The 20,560-nt window shown below is 29.2% G+C and overlaps 2 protein-coding genes across 2 annotated transcripts in view; one reads left to right on the forward strand and one right to left on the reverse strand.

Moving 5' to 3' along the window:
* LOC112683633 (arrestin homolog) overlaps nt 1-2,633 on the reverse strand; it is a 141,664-nt gene extending 139,031 nt beyond the window's left edge. Inside the window, exon 1 of the mRNA XM_025554747.1 lies at nt 2,162-2,633. The gene's annotated coding sequence lies outside the window, so the exon portion shown is untranslated. The remainder of the gene's footprint in view (nt 1-2,161) is intronic.
* Nucleotides 1-20,560, forward strand: part of LOC112683638 (sex-regulated protein janus-A-like) — a 249,428-nt gene that overhangs the window by 144,039 nt on the left and 84,829 nt on the right. The window lies entirely within an intron of this gene.

The raw sequence follows: 20,560 nt of genomic DNA on the forward strand, positions 1-20,560 counted from the left end.
ATGTCTTCATCTATAGCTAAAGTCCACCCTTGTGTATACAGTTTAAGGGAATAACAAGATCGAGAAGTACTCGTGTATATACGAGTATATTTGGTATGTATTCAAAATTAATGAACGATTTTATTTAACGTCATTACCATCTCGTGCGCGATGTAGTGGTAAACTTGTATAAGACAGTTTAATAATATAAACGACGTTTATTCGAAGAATAAAAATAGTATAATATTTATGGAATAAAAAAGTTATTGGCTTATTTAATGTACTTTACATGTATTTTTGAATAGATTTAGACAATTCAGTGATCTATTATATTTCATATAAAATATTTTATTTTGTTGCTTATTGATAAAAAGTGTAAATATTCAGAATGATATAAACACTTTTTTTATTGATAAATCATCATCGTAATTTCTTCTGTAATTTAACTGATTCTTCTTAATTTTTTCAAACATTTTCATTTTCAGAAACATTCACAATTTCTTTTTTTTTATATATAAATATATAAGCAGATATTTAAAAAAACTAAAAGTAATAGTAGTTCATAAATAATTCTAAATAATAAACGTCGTCAAGCGAAAATCACCAACTGCTGTCTAAGAAAATCGACTAAATCAGTGGTTTTCAACCTTTTTAACAAAGTAGCACACTTCATCTCCAACAAAATTTTCGCGGTACACCAGTCCATAGATTATGTGAACCATATTTGATATATGTAAATAGTATACTCTATTAGAGGGTTATTTATTATGAAATAGGTATATTAATACAATCGATCGATCGAGACGGCTGCGACGGGCATACTTACAATAAATAATATTTTATGTATCTACGATTAGTGCGATCAGTTTTCATCTCAATTATCAATAATAAGTTGGTAAATACATACTTATAAAACAATTTATAGATTTATCGTGGCACACCGGTGGTTGGGAACCACTGGACTAAATACACGTATTTACATAGATTTTACTTTTTAATCTTGGCATAACTATCGAAACCTATATTTTATTTAAAACAGACTAAATACACAAATATATTCATAAACTTTGCTGAAAGTTATTGTTCATAGTTTGAGCACACGCGATCTTATCCATTTTAAAGAAATTCATTAAGTTACAGTAATCCTGTTATTCCTTTTAACAATTCCATTCTTGTTAGTTGTTCCTAAAATGTTGATATTCTCCCTCTGTTGTACATACATATATAAATTATCAAAGGATTATTATTAAATATTTCTGAAAATATTGAGTGCAGTTTGCTTTATTCTTTAGTCATTATAAAAACAAAACTATTTTTTAAATAAAGTTTTATATATATTAAAAATAAAAGAATAAATATGATAATTTTTAGGATATTCCAGTTAAAATATCTAGTAATGAGATAAAATAAATATACTTTATTTTTTTATCGTTTAATATCAAAATGTAGAAAACAGTTTTTTTTTTTTATATTTGAATGGTTAGTGAAACAAAATGGAATGATTATTTATTCTTTTTAGCCTTATGGGGTTAATTAAAGTTTGAAAAACTTTGGTTAAAAATTATTCTCATATGTATTAGAACTGCTTGTATTAGAATAAGGATTAAAAATTAAATCCTAATCAAATTAACTATTCTCAGAAATTATGATTCATTCGAGGTTGAAGAATTACAGTATATAATTTATACTATACTATATTTAATTATTTGTGTTATATTTGTATAAATAATAACATACCGTTTTACACGTTAACGACTTCGCTTATAAAAATTATTTTGGTATATTTTTAAGGAAATAACAATCAAATATAATTCAGTCTGTGTACTATATAATAATATGATACAATGTGTATTATATAATATAATCTATAGATTTAAAATTTTGATTGTTTTAATGGACAATCAAAAGATGCTTTTTGGCACTATGATACAGACTTGAACTAACAGTTAAAAACCATGTTGAGGTAGAGTCTTTATAATAAGCATTCGTGAAGAACGGCCGAGATATGCGGCTCAATCATTAATATGTTCTATAGCATAGATTACTGGATTAAAAGATAAAAAATGTACTTAGATGTGAGTCTAACTGTATCGTACGCATCCAATGTAAAAACATAACGACGAAAATAGTTAATTGAAATATATGTACTACAATGTGTGTATAATAATAGCTTGGTACTTACGGTTCGTTCTTTTAGATGGTGAGGGGGAGGGATATCGATTTCCGTTTTTGTTTTTGTTTTCGTTTTTGTTCGGATTATGTTAATTTATCGTATTTTGTGACGATTCACAATGAATCCATGATGAGCGATGTTTACGATGATCTACCGTGGGACGCGTGCACTATCAATAGTGTACACGATAATAACAGTAATAACGATATCAGTATTGGTATTCCACAATTATTCGGTTTAACAGTTGGGTACACACGAACACACGAGGGGAATAAATTAATGATCGGTAGTTAAAAAATAAATAAATAAACTATATTGAAAAGATATCCGATTGACGAAGAAATTCGGAGGAAAAACGAAGAATAATGTCGAAACGATATGTCTTTTTAAACTATTGCGTTCCAACGCGGGAAGTGATAAGAACTCGGTCGTTGCGAGCGCGTCGTATACAATACTGGGTAGTGGTCGTCGCGCAAAGCTTTCGAACACTGTTGCACGCCGCCCGTAGCACATTCGAATCCGCCGTCACCGCCGCCGCCGCCGCCGCCGCCGCAACGTTTACACCTGCCCGTGCGCGCCTCCCCCTTTTTGACGATTTCGTTCTCCTACCCGATCGGAACCCCATCTGTCGGCAAGGCCTCCTATGCGTTTATCAATATTAGTTTTTGTAATTTTTTTCTTTTCGGAAAATCTTACCCGCGCGAATTCATCGTCGGACGAGATTTGTTTTACGCCAAAACGTTGTAACGGCGAACGATGACCGTGGTGCGTTTAGAAAAATGCATTTTTTTTCGCATGGACCGCGGACACCGTAAACGCTTGGGTTACGGAGGGCATGTATCGGACCCAAAACACGTTCGGAGACATTTTTCGGGAGAGGGGGGACCGCAATAATTTCCTTGGGACATCCACAGCGGATGTATAACGTACGCATGTCGGCGATATTGAAATGAACGTCGATCTATAAACCCTTTTGTCTCTGTAAATATATTTACAAAGTATACTTTGTATCTAAAGTTTTTAAATATGAATAAGTATATATATATATATATTGCACATAAAACGTAAAATTTTCTTAGCGGGCCAAAATGTATGAATACATATAATTTGTAATCTTATAAAATAATATATGTATATATAATATGCGTATTATATATTTATTATATTATTTATTATGTATATATTTTTATAAAATTAAAATTCATATTTGTTCATACATTTTGGCTCACTAAAGAGCTTTTGATGATTTATGTGGTGTTCGAATAAGAAAGTTTGGACATCTCTGTGCACTGATCGAATTTGCGTGTATAGTATATTAATATGCGTTGCAACAATATTGGCTAAATAAGGTTTTATATGTGTTTGAAACACAATACAATGGTTATTACAATTGTAACAATATTCTTGGGTACAATATATTTGAGTCCAATCAAGGATTGAAGAAACTTGGAGGGTACACTGGTGCTTGACATTTTTTGATTGCCTAAAGGACAACACGATTGGTGTATTGTAATGATTTACATAAACCTATGTATATATTTCAATTTCTCTGATCTTTATACATTTCAATAATATAGTTATTAAAATATATTGAGAGATAGTTTAAAAAGTAACAAATAAAATATTTTTTTGTTTAAAACTTCAAATAATTTATCATTTTTCATGAAAGTTTCATATTGTTTTGAAGAAATCTTTTAAATTGTAAATGTTTTTTTTTTATTTCTGTGTACGCATTATTATCTTAGAAGTTTGGAGTTAAGCTAGAAAAACCTTTTTTTTTTCTTATTTAAATATTTCATGCACACACGAATGAGATTTTACCAAATCTACGCTTGCGGTCATACATTAACACATTATTTATTATTTATTATTGTAGTCAAATAAATATTACGAAGCTTTTTGAAATATACAATTATTATTCCCTTTAACATGTGCCAAATGAAAATTGCGAATTGATTAGTATTATATATTAAATATATTATTATATTATTATATATTAATACACAAATATTACTACACGTCTATTCGTTCTGTCAGAAAATCATAAAAATGAACGACCATCCATTTTTTTCCTTTTTTTACCCACTTTTTAATGTCTACATAATTAATTTTCGCCATATTATGTTAAATGCTGTTTAATGGTTTTATCTCATTTTCATGCCATCAGCAGTTATATGTTACAATTATATGAACGTTTTTATGAAAACAAAATTACGACTTACGCGCGATACGGAATTGAATCAGGGCAACTATAACTATACTTTTTTATAAGCACGGTCGTTATTACACTGATTATTTGGAATTATTAAATGCTGCGCGGAAAATTCTCTGAAATATTTTCGTGTTTCGTGTTTTAAGGTATTATACAATCGAGTGTACTCCAAATATTATCCGAAAAACGTGCCATTGGCATATATTATAAAATATGATGATAACTAATATTAATATTATTTTAAAAACTCAAACAGAACTCGTGTAGAAAAATTGGATAAATGAACCGACAATCACGAGGCAATGTTTGTTATTTATTCATTTTTTTTTATTGAATACAAGTTATTTACAATCTGTGAATTAAAACAATGAGTAAATTTGTTAGCTAGAAAAGATAAATGCACTTGAATGACTTGGGGAGGAAGCCGTTCACTAACGACACCTCAAAATTTTACCATAAAATTGTTAGCGTTTTTTTTTTTTTTAGTTACAATTAATAAATCTCTTTGCCAATTACGTTTTAGACGTCGTTGAATATTACCGGGAAGGGAGAAAGAATACATATTTTTAATGAAAAGATTGGGATGGTTCGACAGTTTGGCGTGGAATCTTTTATAATATATTTTGGCAAGTTCTATGACTGTGGGGATTTGGAGGTCTTTATGAAAAGATTTGTTGGTAACAAACCAAGGGGCTCCCGTTAGTATTCTTAGGAAAATAGATTGGAAAGCTTGGAGTGGGCGTATATTTGAAGGTTTTGCGGGACCCTAAATTTGAATCCCATAAAACCAGATGGGTCTAATTGTAGCTTCATGTATTAAATTTCTATATTTCAGACACATTTTGGATTTAAGGAGAGTTTTTAGAAGGTAAAGACAAGAGTTAGCTTGTTTACGTTTTGATTTTATATGGGGAGCCCAAGTGAGGCGTTTATCAAGGATGATACCCAAATATTTTGTTGAGGAATGAATTAGGATAGGTTTTTAATTAATTTAGAGTTGAGAACATTCATTTCGGTTTAAGGAAAAATTTACTTGAATAGATTTTTCTTCATTGATTTTTATTTTCTACTTTTTAGCCCATTGGGCAATTTTGTTTAAATGACACTGTAGTAGATTAACTGCTATGACTGGATCTTTGTCAGAAGCTAAAATTTCAGTGTTGTCAGTAAATGTGGCAAGTAGTGTTTTTGAGGATGTAGGTATATCTGGAGTGAATACATTGCAAAGCGCAGGTGATATGTCATCTTGGGAGACTCCTGCTTCAATATTTTTTATATCCTAGTAAAAATTTTAATGTCGTACAACAAATGAGCGGTTTTCAAGGTAAGAAATGTCTTGAGTTTAAAAAGTAATCATTCGTGCCACACCCGGTCAAAGGCTTAAAAAATATCAAGGAAAACTCCTGGGCAGAATTTCTTTTGTTCGAAGGAGGTAGCAATGTTGTTGGTAATTTGGTGAATTTGATGAATTGTATTATGCTGAGATCTAAAACCGAACTGACTTTTAGAAAAAATATTATTTTTGTGTATTATAAGAGTAATCCTTTTAAGGAGTAATTTTTCAAACAATTTACCTAAGGTGGGCTGTAAACTTATTGGCCGATAGGACGAAAGAATTTGTTTAGGTTTGTTTTGTTTAGAAATCATAATGATTTCGGAGTGTTTCCAGACTGACGGAAAATAGGATAGTCTAAGTAATGAGTTGTAGATGTGGGTGATGAAGAGGATTGATTTTTTGATAGATGTTTTAATAACTTGTTAGTTATTAGATCATGTGCAGGAGCTTTTTTGGGATGCAGTTTTTTTATGATTTGTATGATCTCTAGGAGGGTGATAGGTTCGGCTGGAAGAAACATTGGTAGTGGGGAGAAAGAAATTCGTGTACATTATTTTCATATAAAATAGGATGATTTGTGAACTGGTGGGGGGTAAAAGTTTGATTGAGATTTTCACTTAAGCAATTTGCTTTTTCAAAGTTAGAAATAGCTAGAGAACCATCAAGATGAACTAAGAGAGGTATTGATACCTTTTGTTTTCACAGAATTTTTGTCATTTTCCAGAGAGAACCATTATTTGTATTTAATGATTCAAGATGAGCTTTGTATTGTTCATTTTTAAAATTAGCTAACTGAAATTTAAGTGGGTTTGCTAGTTTGTTGAAGGTGGTTTTGTCTTGGGGATAATTTGTTCTTTGCCATTTAGATCTAGCTCGGCGTTTGGCTTTGAGTAGTTGAGTGGATGAAGAGGAAAAGCATGATTGTAGTTGGGATTTGGTACATTTTGGAGGGTAGAGGCACTACGAGCTGCATTAACGATTGCTTTGGTTTGTACTTAGATTGAATTATCTACGTCTATTTTATTTTTGAGTGGAGATTTTAAAGACAGTGACTCATGGACTTTTTGAGTAAATAAAGTCCAGTTAATTGGGCCATGAGTTTTTGAAGGCCTACAGTTAATGGATGGAGAATCTCCAATCAGCAAGAGTAGTGGAGAGTGGTAACTTGACAAGTCATTGAAACTGTTGATAGATATGTTTATATTGCTTAGGATGGATGAAAAGAAGAAATATAGGATATCAGGTTACCTATTTGCATGGGATGGTCAGTAAGTTGGTGAGTCAAGGTGTAAAAATTGCTACTTTATAGAAGGATTTCCCACGAGTATTAATGATACTACTACCCCAAGCCATGTGCTTGGCGTTGAAATCAACCACCAGAGACAAAATTGTTGCCAAGTTTATGGAAATATGATTGAATATTATTTTCCGTAATGTGTTGGCCAGGTTGGTGAGATAGTTAGAAGAATATTATTTAGTTTGATAGAAATAATAGCAGCTTGAAGATAGGCCTCTTGGATAAGGGGTAGTTCGTGGAAAAATAACGAAGATCTAATTAAGATTGCATAGCCTGCATGAGATGTATCATCTGGATGGTCAGCTCTGAGAACCTTGAACCTGTAGAGATTTAATTTAGTGTTGGGTGATGTTTTAATCCATTAGCGCTCCATAGGATTATTGATAAAGAAGAAGCGATATTTAAGTTATAAGTATTTTTTTAATAGCAATTTATTGATGACTATAGTTAACTGAGAGATAAGTGGTTTTATTAGGGACTTGAAGTCATTAATAAAAGATGATAATTGAATTATTAAATTTTCCGGAGGGCTTAGTTCATCTTGAAAACTAATTGATGGCTGTTTATTATTTTTTTGAGTGATTTGAAGGTATGAAAATTGGGGGAAAGTTTTATTAGTTGATTCTAAGAAAGATGACGGTAGGATTCGGGTTAGTTTTAACAAATAAATTCGGGTTGCCGTTTTCCTTGGAACTTGATTTTTGTTTGAATTGCTGCTGGAATTGGTTTCTGCGGGTTTGGAGATTTTTGGAATAAGGGCAACCTTTATAGTTTGCAGGGTGACTGCCGGTACAAAGGGCGCATTTGGCTGGTAGATCACGGTTTTTTTGACACAATTCTAAAGTGTGGCAATCGCCACAGCGCACACAACATGATTTATAATTACAATAAGATTTTGTATGACCATAGTCTTGGCAATTCATGCACTGTGGTGGTTGATTTTTTAATTTAGGAGCTTCAATTTTGATTTTTGTGTAGCATAACGAATTTAATTTGAAGATATCACTATTATTTAATGATGGTTCCAGGTCAACAAAAAATAAAGGTTGTGGAATTTTTGTTTGGGTTTTGAGGACATTTGTGATATTCCTGACAAGGAATCCATTTTGGTTTAATTGCTCTTTTATAAATGTAATCGGCGTTATTGGATGTACATTTCTGATAACGACACGGTATGGCTTTTCTTCCTTTAACTGGTAGGCATAGAAATCTACATTTTTATCTTTTAAAAATTTGATAACAGCCCGAAAAGAGTTGTTAGTTGACAGATTTATTTTTAATACACCTGTGGTACTTTTGCAACAAAAATTCGGAATCTGGTTCTATTGCTTTCTTAATGCTATCGCAAAAACCATAATAATTTTGTATAGTTGATTTGATAAAAATGAGAGGTGGTTTTTTATCGATAAAATCAGTATCAGTATAAGTTTTCATATTTTCCTCGGGATCTTAATGAGATAATAAATAATAGCGACTTTTTGAAGTGAATTGTTTGCGATGATTGATACTTGTAATTTACATACATTTATTTAAGTTTGAATTTTCGAGAGATGAATTGAAGTTTAATCGTTTAGATTGTTTGGGCGATTTGACTTTATTCCAATTGTTTACAAAAATATCATCGCTATCGGAATTAATTCGAATGTTAGTCGATTTTGACTTTTGGACAGTTTGCCGATTTAACAATTTTTATCGGAGTAAACGCTCTGGTTGCTATTCATTATAATTAATAGTCACGAAATAAGATAGGAGCTGGAACGGCGATGCCGTGACGTGCTAGTTGTAAAGTTCGATTGATTTGTTTGACAAATATATCGTATAGCGGCAGGTTTGATTTAAACAATTAAAACACTTACGTATTTAATCAGAAGGGATTGAGTTCTTTATAAAAGTGAACACGATTAACGTTACTCAAGAGAACAGCCTCAACTGGTTCAAATGATGCAAAATAAAATAAACCAATGCAAATATTGAGTATTTTTCGAGAAAAGTATAACGGAGAGCAATTAAGCAGTGTACATATGGCGACTGCGTGCATACCAATGATTCATTTTTAGATAACGTTCGAATCGATAGAGAACAATGTGCATTTTCGTTATTCTCGCATATTATGCGATCACTAAGGTAGTATTTCAATGGGAAAAAATTACGTTCATGAGTACTTGAATTTGTGTTTTAAGTATCCATAACCGAAAACTATTTACAACCTGTAAATTATTTTGATTTTATTTAACATCATATTACATGCTTAAACTCTCCCGGACAAACACGTGTTTATCGTTAATGCATAAAATATTTATTTCTGCATGTTTAGCCCACCATAGGTATTTAGATATTATTATTCATTTGTGTCGTTCATTGATTTATTTCTGAAAATTATATTACACGCAACGACGGCTGACAACAAATAATTTTCCCAATCGAGTAAATATCGTGGAATTTGGTACACAGCGATTTTCCGATTTCTGCATTCGACAATGATCGCACATTGATCACCGTGGTTGTATGTGTAATATAATAATCACTTAGTGATAGGCCTGCGCATATGGGATGCTGGGTATATCCGAGTACTCCCCAAATTGTTATAAATGTGATCCTACAATTTAAATCTAAGAAAAAAGGGCCGTATATTAACTGACATTGTTCAAATTAAAATGAATTGATAAAATTATTTATTCTAAAATATTTGTTAACAAATAAATGATGTTTCGTAATAGAGGAAATAAAAAAATAATTTATAAATTATCTTGCAAAAATTTATGGTGATAATATAGTAGCTACAATTGACTACAAAATTATAAATCATAAATAATCTAAACTATCTGAGAAAAATATATATAATAACCCTAACCATTGGGACTGATATTTTACAATACCTATTAAATAAAAGACCAAAGCTATGTTTATTTATTTATGCATCCATTATTATTTATTAATTATGTTTACGTTTTATTAAAATTAGACCCTAAAGCATTGTATGCACCCCTAAAATACTGGTCTCCGCATGACTTAGTCTTCGAAGTATTCGAACAGACAATTCCGAAAACGTTATTATTACTTTTTTTTTAACGCTTCTCTTATCTTGTATCCCTTCAGCCGTGAACGGTCAAGCTCCAAATGTTTCAACAACAGACTGCAATACAACAATAACATATAAAAGAAGATTGTACATCCGTTTTATTCGTATTGAAAGTAATTCCGAAAAGTACACAACAACAGCAATTACGATTTGTAGCGGTGGTTCATTCATCTTTATAACTATACAGAGCGTACAGCTTCGAAGAAAATGACGTTTGCTTAGTACATGTAGATTACTCTCTATATTATTAGATTTATCGCTAAACGATTAAAAAAAAAAAAAATTGAAAAAATACTGACGTAAAAAGTACAGCATTTCTGTTCGGATGTTGTTGAAGTAAAATACACATTATATCCAGTGACATTGTTCAAGTCGCAGAAAGTAATTGCAGACAAAAAAATATTTGTTTCACTCATTCTTTGTTGCGGCTCACAAATGCATTAGCCTTACAAGAACGAGTATTTTGTGTTTATTTTTAATTACATTAAAATAATAAAGTCTCAAGGTCCTAAAATTTTCGAAATGTGTAAAAGTATATACACGACCACATGTCGAAGTAATACTAAATACTGATGGGATTACTGAGTTACTTATTATTTCAATTTAAATCGAGAATAATTTTAATTGGTTTTTTGTTAACGTTTGGTTTTTCATTATTATTATTTTTCTGCACAACTTCTCGGTAGTAAATTCGTGCTTTTACATTTTAAATGGGAAAAATAACATATGTACATGTTACATCCAAGAGATCTCATTTTTTTGTAGTATACCTAGTAAATTTGCACTAAAAATGTTATGGTTTGTTATCGACCAGACATTTAAACTCAATACTTTTATAAAATAGAGGTAATTTATTAATTTCCTCATTATAGTTATTTTAATATGAACAAAAATAGGAAAACGTTAAAAAAATTTTTAAATATTTTTGTGCAACCAAGATATAATACATTTATTTTTATAAATTGTATATGCCATTTCTTTCATTTGATAAGTGAATATTATTTTTAATCGATTATGTTAAAATAAAAAAAAAATTCCGTTCTCATATTGAAATATGCCATTGCTAATTATAATATAATAATTATTTTCATTAATATTTATTATTTGTTATTTTTTATTTCAAATATGAGTTATGGCATGGAAATTTTTTATCACAGTGGGTTGTACTAAAATCTTATCCGAAACGTCATGCCGCCGGATATTATACTCGTCGAGTAAAAAGTACAAACGAGTAAAATATTTAGTTTCCCTAATAATTATTTGGTTTTCATAATAATATTAACTATAAAATCATAATAAATTCTGTGTAAATATTTTAACAAAAGCATAATCAGTTGATATTATAAATTTACTATGAGAATCACATTTTTGTTTAGGAAACTGTTTATTTTACTATTGTTTGTGTTGTATACAAGACATATATGTGTGGCAAAATATCTGTGTATAGTGTGGACACTCGGAAACTACAAAGTGTAACATCTGTCATAACGTTTCGAACTTGTAGTTTTAATTCCTATTAAAATATTATACTCATCTTTTAATGCATCGTTATTTGAAACAAATTCTACATTTTGTGTTTCAAAACTTTTGTGTTAATAAGTACATGACATTAACCCTACAAATTATTTACCCTCATATCTAGTACTTTATTGATTTTTTAGTTATTACCCAATGAGGTATAATTTACCCAAATCACATAATATCATTACATTTATATGATGTAATGTTAATTAATATACACTAATTTGAGTTTATTAATTTGTTTTAAACATATTTAATTATTCGGCAGAAAGTGACATTGCTATAACTTACAAACAATTTTGATTGTTATTTTCAATTCACACTCATATGCAGTACACTACAACATTAACCCTAAATCGTATAAACGTGCATTAAAATTAATTACCTATTTATTATAATTATTTAGACTTTTGTTATTGTTTACTAAAAATAAAACTGGTAAACAAGTAGTATATAATCTGATAAAACTAATACGTTTTTGATAGAATAATATTAGAATCTATTGTGCTGGGTATATACAAAATACTATTAAGTTCAATAAGTTTCAATAAGCAGATGGTGGCCGGTTATTTATTGTAACAAATAAACGATTATATATATATTAACATTCCTTACATTTTCGAACTTAAAAGTTTCTGAAAACCCAATAAGCTTATCTGATTGGGAATCGTTTGAACTATCTGAAATGTAGACGAAAATTTAATATTTAATTAGAATATATACATTTTCAATTTTATAGCGTGGGAATAGTAATTATTAATAATAATTAACACTGTAGATATACATTTTATTAGATACTATACATTTATCTTCTTAAAACAGTTTTTTCTGTTCGTTTGATTTGCAGTTTAATTTATTGTAATATAAATATGTATACTTACAACTTACATATAAACAAGGCAAAATTGTTGTCGGTCTACGTTATTAATTATTTCTTTATGATTTTGTACTACCTATTATTAATGTTTGTATAGTCCACGATTTCCACTAGATAAGTTTTCTTACAATTAATAGAATCCAGTTCAAATAAAAAAAAATATCATATTTTTATTTTTCAAAGTAATATATTTATAAAATCATGTTACCGATTGAATAGCTATAGAAAGTACTCATTATTGTATTAGGTAATGGATGTATAATATAATATAATTTTATATATATATATACACTTTTTTTATAAACATGGTCTATAGAGTAATACTCCGAAGACTCTTTACGATTCAAGTGGGAACAAATAAAGATAAATAAAATTTACTTGATGATATTAATTAGTAATTTTAATAATATATTACTGTTGATTAAAAAAAAAATATGAATCCTAAAATATTATGTTTAATACCTTGGTTTTTTGTTTACTTATTAAAATTAACGTACTTTCGTTTATTTATTTGTATATTGTTGTGAAAATTACCATTATCTGAAATAAAAAATTAAAAATAATAATAATAAAAAAACAGGAATTTACAATAATTAGTTATGATAAACGATAGTAATTTTTGAATATAATACAAGGAAAAATTTGTATAATTAATAACAATGTGCTAGACAGGTCAATGAAAAATTATATTTCATAAATATATATTGGCTGATTTTTATCAGGTAACGCAACATTATTTCATTAACACGTGGCCGTAAATACTTTTTATTCAGTAATTGAAGTGCATGCGGCGGAATCCCGTATACAATTATTTTATCTGCTACGTCCCAACTTAAAAATAGTATTTTCCTTCCTATTTCATACAGATTTAGAACTGTCGATAGCTTATAATGACTATTGGTATGTCAACAATGTTGATTTTTATCGTTGTTATGCTATTAGAAATAAGCAAAATAAAAATTTTTAGGTTTGAATAATTTAAATAATAAATAATAATAAAAAAAAATTTTAAATTTTAAAAACTGGTAAAAACTTAATTATGATTAAGACGAATTAATTGCCCACTTTCATATTTCACCATATTTTGTCTTAAATAATTTTTATAGTTGTATGCCCTACACCGATACTCAGAAATTATTGTTTACGTACGCGTCCCGTGGCGTTGAAGTTCGACTGCTAACATTAAGATCTCCTTCAAATCACGCGTAAACATCTCTTGAAATTTGAGATACGAAATTTTTTCGAACATTTTTATTTTTTTTTTATAAATCAGTACTGAAGAAAAATAAAGAATACAAATAAAGGCAAACAAAATCCATCAATCTCCAGAACGTTGCACTCAGGAAAATTACTTATGCTCCTCCGCCATGTATATCAAACGTTGCACGTTTCGCAAAAATCTTGTTCTCTTTTAAAACAGTTCAGGTGAGAGAACTATAAGAGCATATCAACAATTTCGTAATGGACCCATGACGATCCGCGTATCCTCCAACATGACAATACCACGTTTGCGTATATTTCAATATGCCGCACGTGCTAACTTTTTCATTCAAAAATACATTTTGACATTCAAATAATCATTATTAATTATACGCGTTGGTTTTAAAAAACATGTGTTTGGATTTCACGCCCGTTGTATACGTAAATATTTGTTTTACGCAGGTACGAAGTATTTGGCTCGGTTAAAACTTTTCATTAATTATACGAGTATACACATGTACTATACACATTTGCGCTCCCGTTTTGTTCATCGCGCACATACCCATCGATGTATATATTATTTGTGCGCGCATATATTATAATAACTTTTGATTGGATTCGTATTGAAATAATAATTATAAAATAACGTAATCTAATAACTGTTCGTCCGTTTCAATTCCACTGAAAATTTTTAATTTTAAACTTATGCTGTTGGAGTATACATAGTTTTCTTGAACTTGTTATCATTTGATATCCAATACTTTGTCTTATGATGCATATTTTGAAACGGCCGTATTATAATATCTCAACAGACGAAACCAACGTTACGATGTCATTCACAGAACTGGTCGTTTATTATTTTTTTTCACATTTCTTTGAACTACATATCTTTTAGAAAATCGAAAAAGCAGTGAATGCAACAAAGAAATATTGAGCCCATGACGGTTTTGAACAGTATCTATATCTTAACGATTTTCAAGTAATCTCAATTCCGTTCGGATTCATTTTTAATGTCAATTATTATTGTGTTTGAGTTAAAATTATTAATGCATCACGTGTTATACTGCATCGAGGCGGACGGTGTATCAAAACATGTGCACAATAACAACAATAATGATACACTTAAGTATTGCCTGAGATTTTTTTATTTGTTTTTTTTAATAATGAAAGTGATAAAATGAATTATTACATTTGTTTACATTTATGTTCCATAATGTATAATATTTTAATTTCTCGCAGAAGAACACATTAAACCTTTCTATAAACTATGTGAAAATAAACCCCAAAGGATCAAATATCATGAGATTAAACTTTTGGTGGAATTCTGGAAACTTAATCAAAATCAAATTGCACATGTTGATACATTGGAAATCGTTTGCGAACTATAATGCTATACTAGTATTAGTACGTAGCTGTATTAGTACTAGTTTCTTCTCGTTTGTTTATACTTATCGTGATCTTTAACTTACCATTCGCTTGAAATCAATGTTACTCCATAAATAGGATACTACAATTATAATTGACTTTAAACTATCACGGTTGTAAAAATATTTTAAAAATTATTCGGGAACCCAATAATTATATTGCTTTCAAAAAATAAAATAATCATTAAATTAAATAATTAAAACGAACTTTTAATCATATACATTATGATTTAAGATTTACAATATGCGTACAAAAAAATGTTGCTATTTCAGATGTTATACTTATCATAAAATTAAGTTGATAAATCAATTTAATTTTAAAGCGCACGACTTTAGTCAGGGTTTTGCCTATTAAAATACTATAACGATTTAGGAAAATTGTAAATAGGTGGAAGTATTTAGTAATATGAAAATAAATGAAATGAAAATGAAACTAATAAATCAAAATGTCGTGGAGCATAGTTTAATATAAAAATAAAAAATAAATACTAATCTTCAAGTTTATTCTCGAATTTAATTGTACGTTTTAGCTACATAAATATTAAATGTTGTATCATTATGTGTAAAATATCGTTTCGTAAACGATTTAACAGTCGTATACATAAACGAACCTTAAAATTTAAAATTTTTTAAAGTTTGTATTAATTATATTATTCAATATCTTTGTCCAATTTGTTTTGAAGTACTATGGTTACGCACTAATCTACGTACACCAAACCTGATACTCGAAACGCCTATACATCCTTTATTAATGAATAATGATAATGACTATTAATATAATAACATCCAAACCAAGAAAGGTAATAAGTTTAAATCATTCGACACGTTTCTTAGTAAATATATGATATTATCTCATATATTGTAACGCTCGTGTACGCGTGTTAATTGCAGCTATAGTACTTAATTCGTACATCAACTTTTAATGGCGATGACACTATATTAGAGATAAATTACAATATCAATTCTTAGTTTGGGTATGTTTTAGTTTTTATGTACACAAAACGTAATTTCGAATCACAATAACTATTTTTCATAAAGTGTGTATGTATGTAGGTAGAGCTGCAGTAGACATTATATTACAGTACACATTTGACACCTGAACCGTTTTAATTATTTTGTATGTCAAATCATCCCACTGCGGTGTATAACATTTTACGGTTGATGATACAATTTTATTTTTTTACGATGTTTTTACACGATACACGATGATCAGTGGTGAAACTAGCGGGAGGAAAATGAGGATTAATCCCCGGACGTAAAATTTTAGGGAGTGTAATTTTTGTATTATTCTATTACTGACTACTAGTTTGATATTTTTAACTTTGCTACTGATAATTTGTTTAAAACTCAATAAGTATGATTGCATGCTAATTATTAAAAAAAAAATTGTAGGGAAGGGTATTTGATTCTTGGTCTAAGATAGGGCGTGTTCTTAACATATTTCCCGGGCGTAAAAATTCTTAGTTCTACCTCTGTGCTTGTTATACCCCATACGCGGGTTATAACGTACATTAATATATAATCGAACAGCTCAAAAACGGTTCGTGTACTTTCGTATAATGTATATGCATGTTACGGATAAAGTTCGAAAATGGAGAGTTTACACAAAACTCGGGTAAAGTACACCTTATTCATATGAATAGTATAATATTTACATTATTCAGTGTGCCAATGATTAACTAAATTATATATTATTAAGTTATTATTTTATATATGAAGATATTTCTTCAGATTTGTATTTCCTCGTAAATTTATTTGTTAAGCAATTATTTTTACACAAACACTTTTTAAAACTTTGATCACCAAAAAAAGGTTGTGCATTAGCCATTTCACACAAATATTGTTTTGTAGCCGACACTTATAAGATATTTATAATAGTTCATAATGATTTGTTTTATTATCACGTACTATCACGTTTTTTATTTCAGATATGTTATATTTTGATTCCGTTAAATTTACCGAAATCTCATTATTTTCATTTATTAATTTATTAAAACTCTCATACAATTTCTCCTTTTAAAAAGACAAGTTTTTTTTTAAAAAACTAAATTATCAAATATTAATAAACCAAATAAATGAACTTGAAAATCGATAGCACCGTATTGAAGTTTAAAATATCAATGCACACGATTATCATAATGTACAATTTATACTTGTATTTTATGAAAAAACTTCGTCCACTCAGAGGTAGATTAAGTATAGAAAAAAAAAAAATTATTACATTATTATTTATAACATAATATTTATATTATTATATTTTTTAAATATTTAAATAAATACCAACCTAACCTAACAACAAAGTTTTATTTTACTTGTTTGCATTATTGAATATCAAAATAAAAAAGCAATCAAGGCACTTATGTGTTAAAATGAATAGTGAGTCGTGACCGGGAAATGTACTATCCATAAAACGCATTTTGGTTTTCTGAAGTACATATAATCATAAAAGTGTACATTGTTATAAATCAATGTAATATATATATATATATATATATATATATATATATATATCAGTAATCTAATACATACATATAGATACAATTATAAATAAATTGAAATGTTCAACTAAATACGTTCTGCCGAAAATCGTAAAATATTGTAATTTAAATATTTTTGAAAAATATTTAGTTTGATAATTTAAACGAATCTTATCAATAAGTGTATTTTATCAATTATAATATGTTCTCATTTTATGAGTGTTAAGATTTTCAGTTAACTATACTATTTAAGTACATAAATATTATACCAGCAAAGATGATGAGAAAAAAATAACCTAATTGAAAAAAGTACAGTGAAAAGTTTTAGTTTAAAAATAATCTTGATTTACTTTGACTGTATATTTTTTCTGTAGAAATTAATCCACGCAATAAACCCAAGTACAACAAAGTACCAGAAAACCAATATTAAATACATCCTCAAACATGGCTTTTGTTATCGATATTCCTTTAGTACTTCTATCATTGAAAAAAAAAATGTTCAACTTTTATCCTAAGTAAATCATTTTTCTTTCAAAGTATCACTAAATTCCAAGCATTTTTTTTTTAATACTAGATGTTCCAAAATAATACATCTAAATTAATTTTACGTCTGTAGACAAAATTGGACCTTCGCACGGATTCTTTGTATATAATATAAAATATCTCATCCCATTCACGTAGGTGCAAACTTTATAAACATCTATGTGCTATGGTTCCAAATTCGGGTTTCGGAACTTACTTGTTTCCGCAATAAGAAAACTGTTCATTTCCCTTAAATATTTACTTGTGGAGACGTATTCAGAGTCATTTCACATTACCCAAAAGTCACCGCTAGTAAATGCGACTCTTGTTGATTTATGAATCCCTACAGCAAACAAAAATAACAATATTAATATTTGATCACAACATAATAATAATTTATCACAGTATGCATCTTTTTCGGTCATAATACAATTTTGAAACTAGTAAAATATTTATGCTACTCTTCGACTTTATTGATTATTAATGAGAGGTGTAAATGTAAAAAGTTAAAAAATGAATTTTTCTTCTTTTTTTTTCATTATTTTCGATTTATGAAAATTACCTAGTGTACGATTAATAGAGATTGTAACATCATCGGTGATAATTAAATTCGTTATTATTAACGAAAGAATTCCATAAATAAATAAAAGTGCGAGTGTGTATCTTTGTATAATGATGGTCGAGGCAATTGATATCACTGTATATGATCCACTTTTTTTTTAGCTTACACGCGTGATGACATGTGAGAGGAGAGAAGTTATTGAAATTTAATATTCCGAATAGTTTGACAGTCACTACATGAATTGTATTACGATAAAATACACGTCATGTCCACTGCCATAATATTATTTTATTTGTATTTTTCGTTGGAAATAATAACATATTTTTCAGAACGGAAATAACATACGTACCACCCTGGAAATCATACATACTTGTATTATTAAAACCAGCTTCCCCAGAATATTTTAAAAAACGTGTTCATATTATAATTCACGTGTGCCTGTGAGTTGATTCAGAAAAAAGTTTATTACAGTAAATAAAATATAGTCTCATGGCACACATACACATATTTTCACGCATAGCGAATCTGTAGACCGAATATTTCGATTAGATGAATTCGCACCAAAAGTCAATTGACACTGACGGATGATTGACCCTGGGTATTACGCGTATAGTGTGCAGTGTTGGGAATAGATAATGCAAAATTTGTCTAGATAAAGTTGAAAAATAATATGTCCAAATTCATCTAGATAAAAAAAAAAGATATTTTCAAAAAATGTTATTTTTTGGTCAATATTTCATATTCTAATATCTATGAAGACTCAATTATAATTATTATTATCAATAGGTACTCAGATGTTTAATGTTTATTATAGTACAGTGTTCACTGATTATAAGAATCAGGCGCTTTTAGTGATCAAAAATGTCAGGAACGGAACAGTCGATTTCAGTAAATTTTTCGCCGCGTGCTGTGATCAGGTTTTCGGTTATAGTGATCAGAAATAATCATGTCAGAAATACAATTTATAATTAAATTACGAATTTTTATGAACACAAAGGAGGAAAAACGATTACGAACAACCGTCCTAATCTTATCTAATGTTACCCACGTAATGAGTGTACTTCATATCGTAATATCGTAAATGTTTGAAACCGTATGTGTTTCCGTAAATACCGATATGTACACGGATGACAGTATACTCGTACGTATAGACTTATACGCAGTTCGTTTTCGTCCGTCACGATGTTCAGTGTACTGTATGTTTTGCGTGTAGTGTATTGTTTGTATAATGTATTATGGCTAGTAGAAGTGCACTTTCAATAAGTGAAAAAAAAAGTATCCTAGCCGATTATGATAAGCTTCCTGAAAAGACGAATCAGAGATTAGCAGCACAACAATTGGGCATTCCGCAGTCAACATTGAACAAGTTACTGAAATCCCGTAACGAAATAAATGACTGCACTGAATCTCAAAATAGAAAACGTAAACGTGAGAGCAAAAGTAAGGCAACCGATGAAGCTCTTTTCGTGTGGTTTAAGCAAGCTAGTGCTATGAATGCTCCTATAAATCGCAGTATATTAATGGCGAAAGCCAATGACTTGGCCAAAAAAATGGGAGAAATTAATTTTAATGCAACTGATGGTTGGTTGACTAGGTGGAAAGATCGTCACAATATTGTTTACAAAAAACTTCATGGAGAAAAACAAGACGCAGATGCGAGTGGTACTGATTTTTGGATTAAAACAACGTGGCCAACTATTCTGAATAAATACGCTCCGGAAAATATCTTTAATTTAAATGAAACAGGTCTGTACTATAGAGCAACACCTGACTATTGCATGGGTTTAAAAAATGCAACGGCCTCTGCAGGGAAAAAAAATAAAGCGAGAATCACTTTGGCTTTAACGTGCAATATGACGGGTACTGTAAAAAAAAACATAAAAAACTTAACTTAACTTAAA

Source organism: Sipha flava, unplaced genomic scaffold (genome assembly GCF_003268045.1).
Source record: "Sipha flava isolate LNK unplaced genomic scaffold, YSA_version1 231_pilon_pilon, whole genome shotgun sequence".
NCBI lineage: Eukaryota > Metazoa > Arthropoda > Insecta > Hemiptera > Aphididae > Sipha > Sipha flava.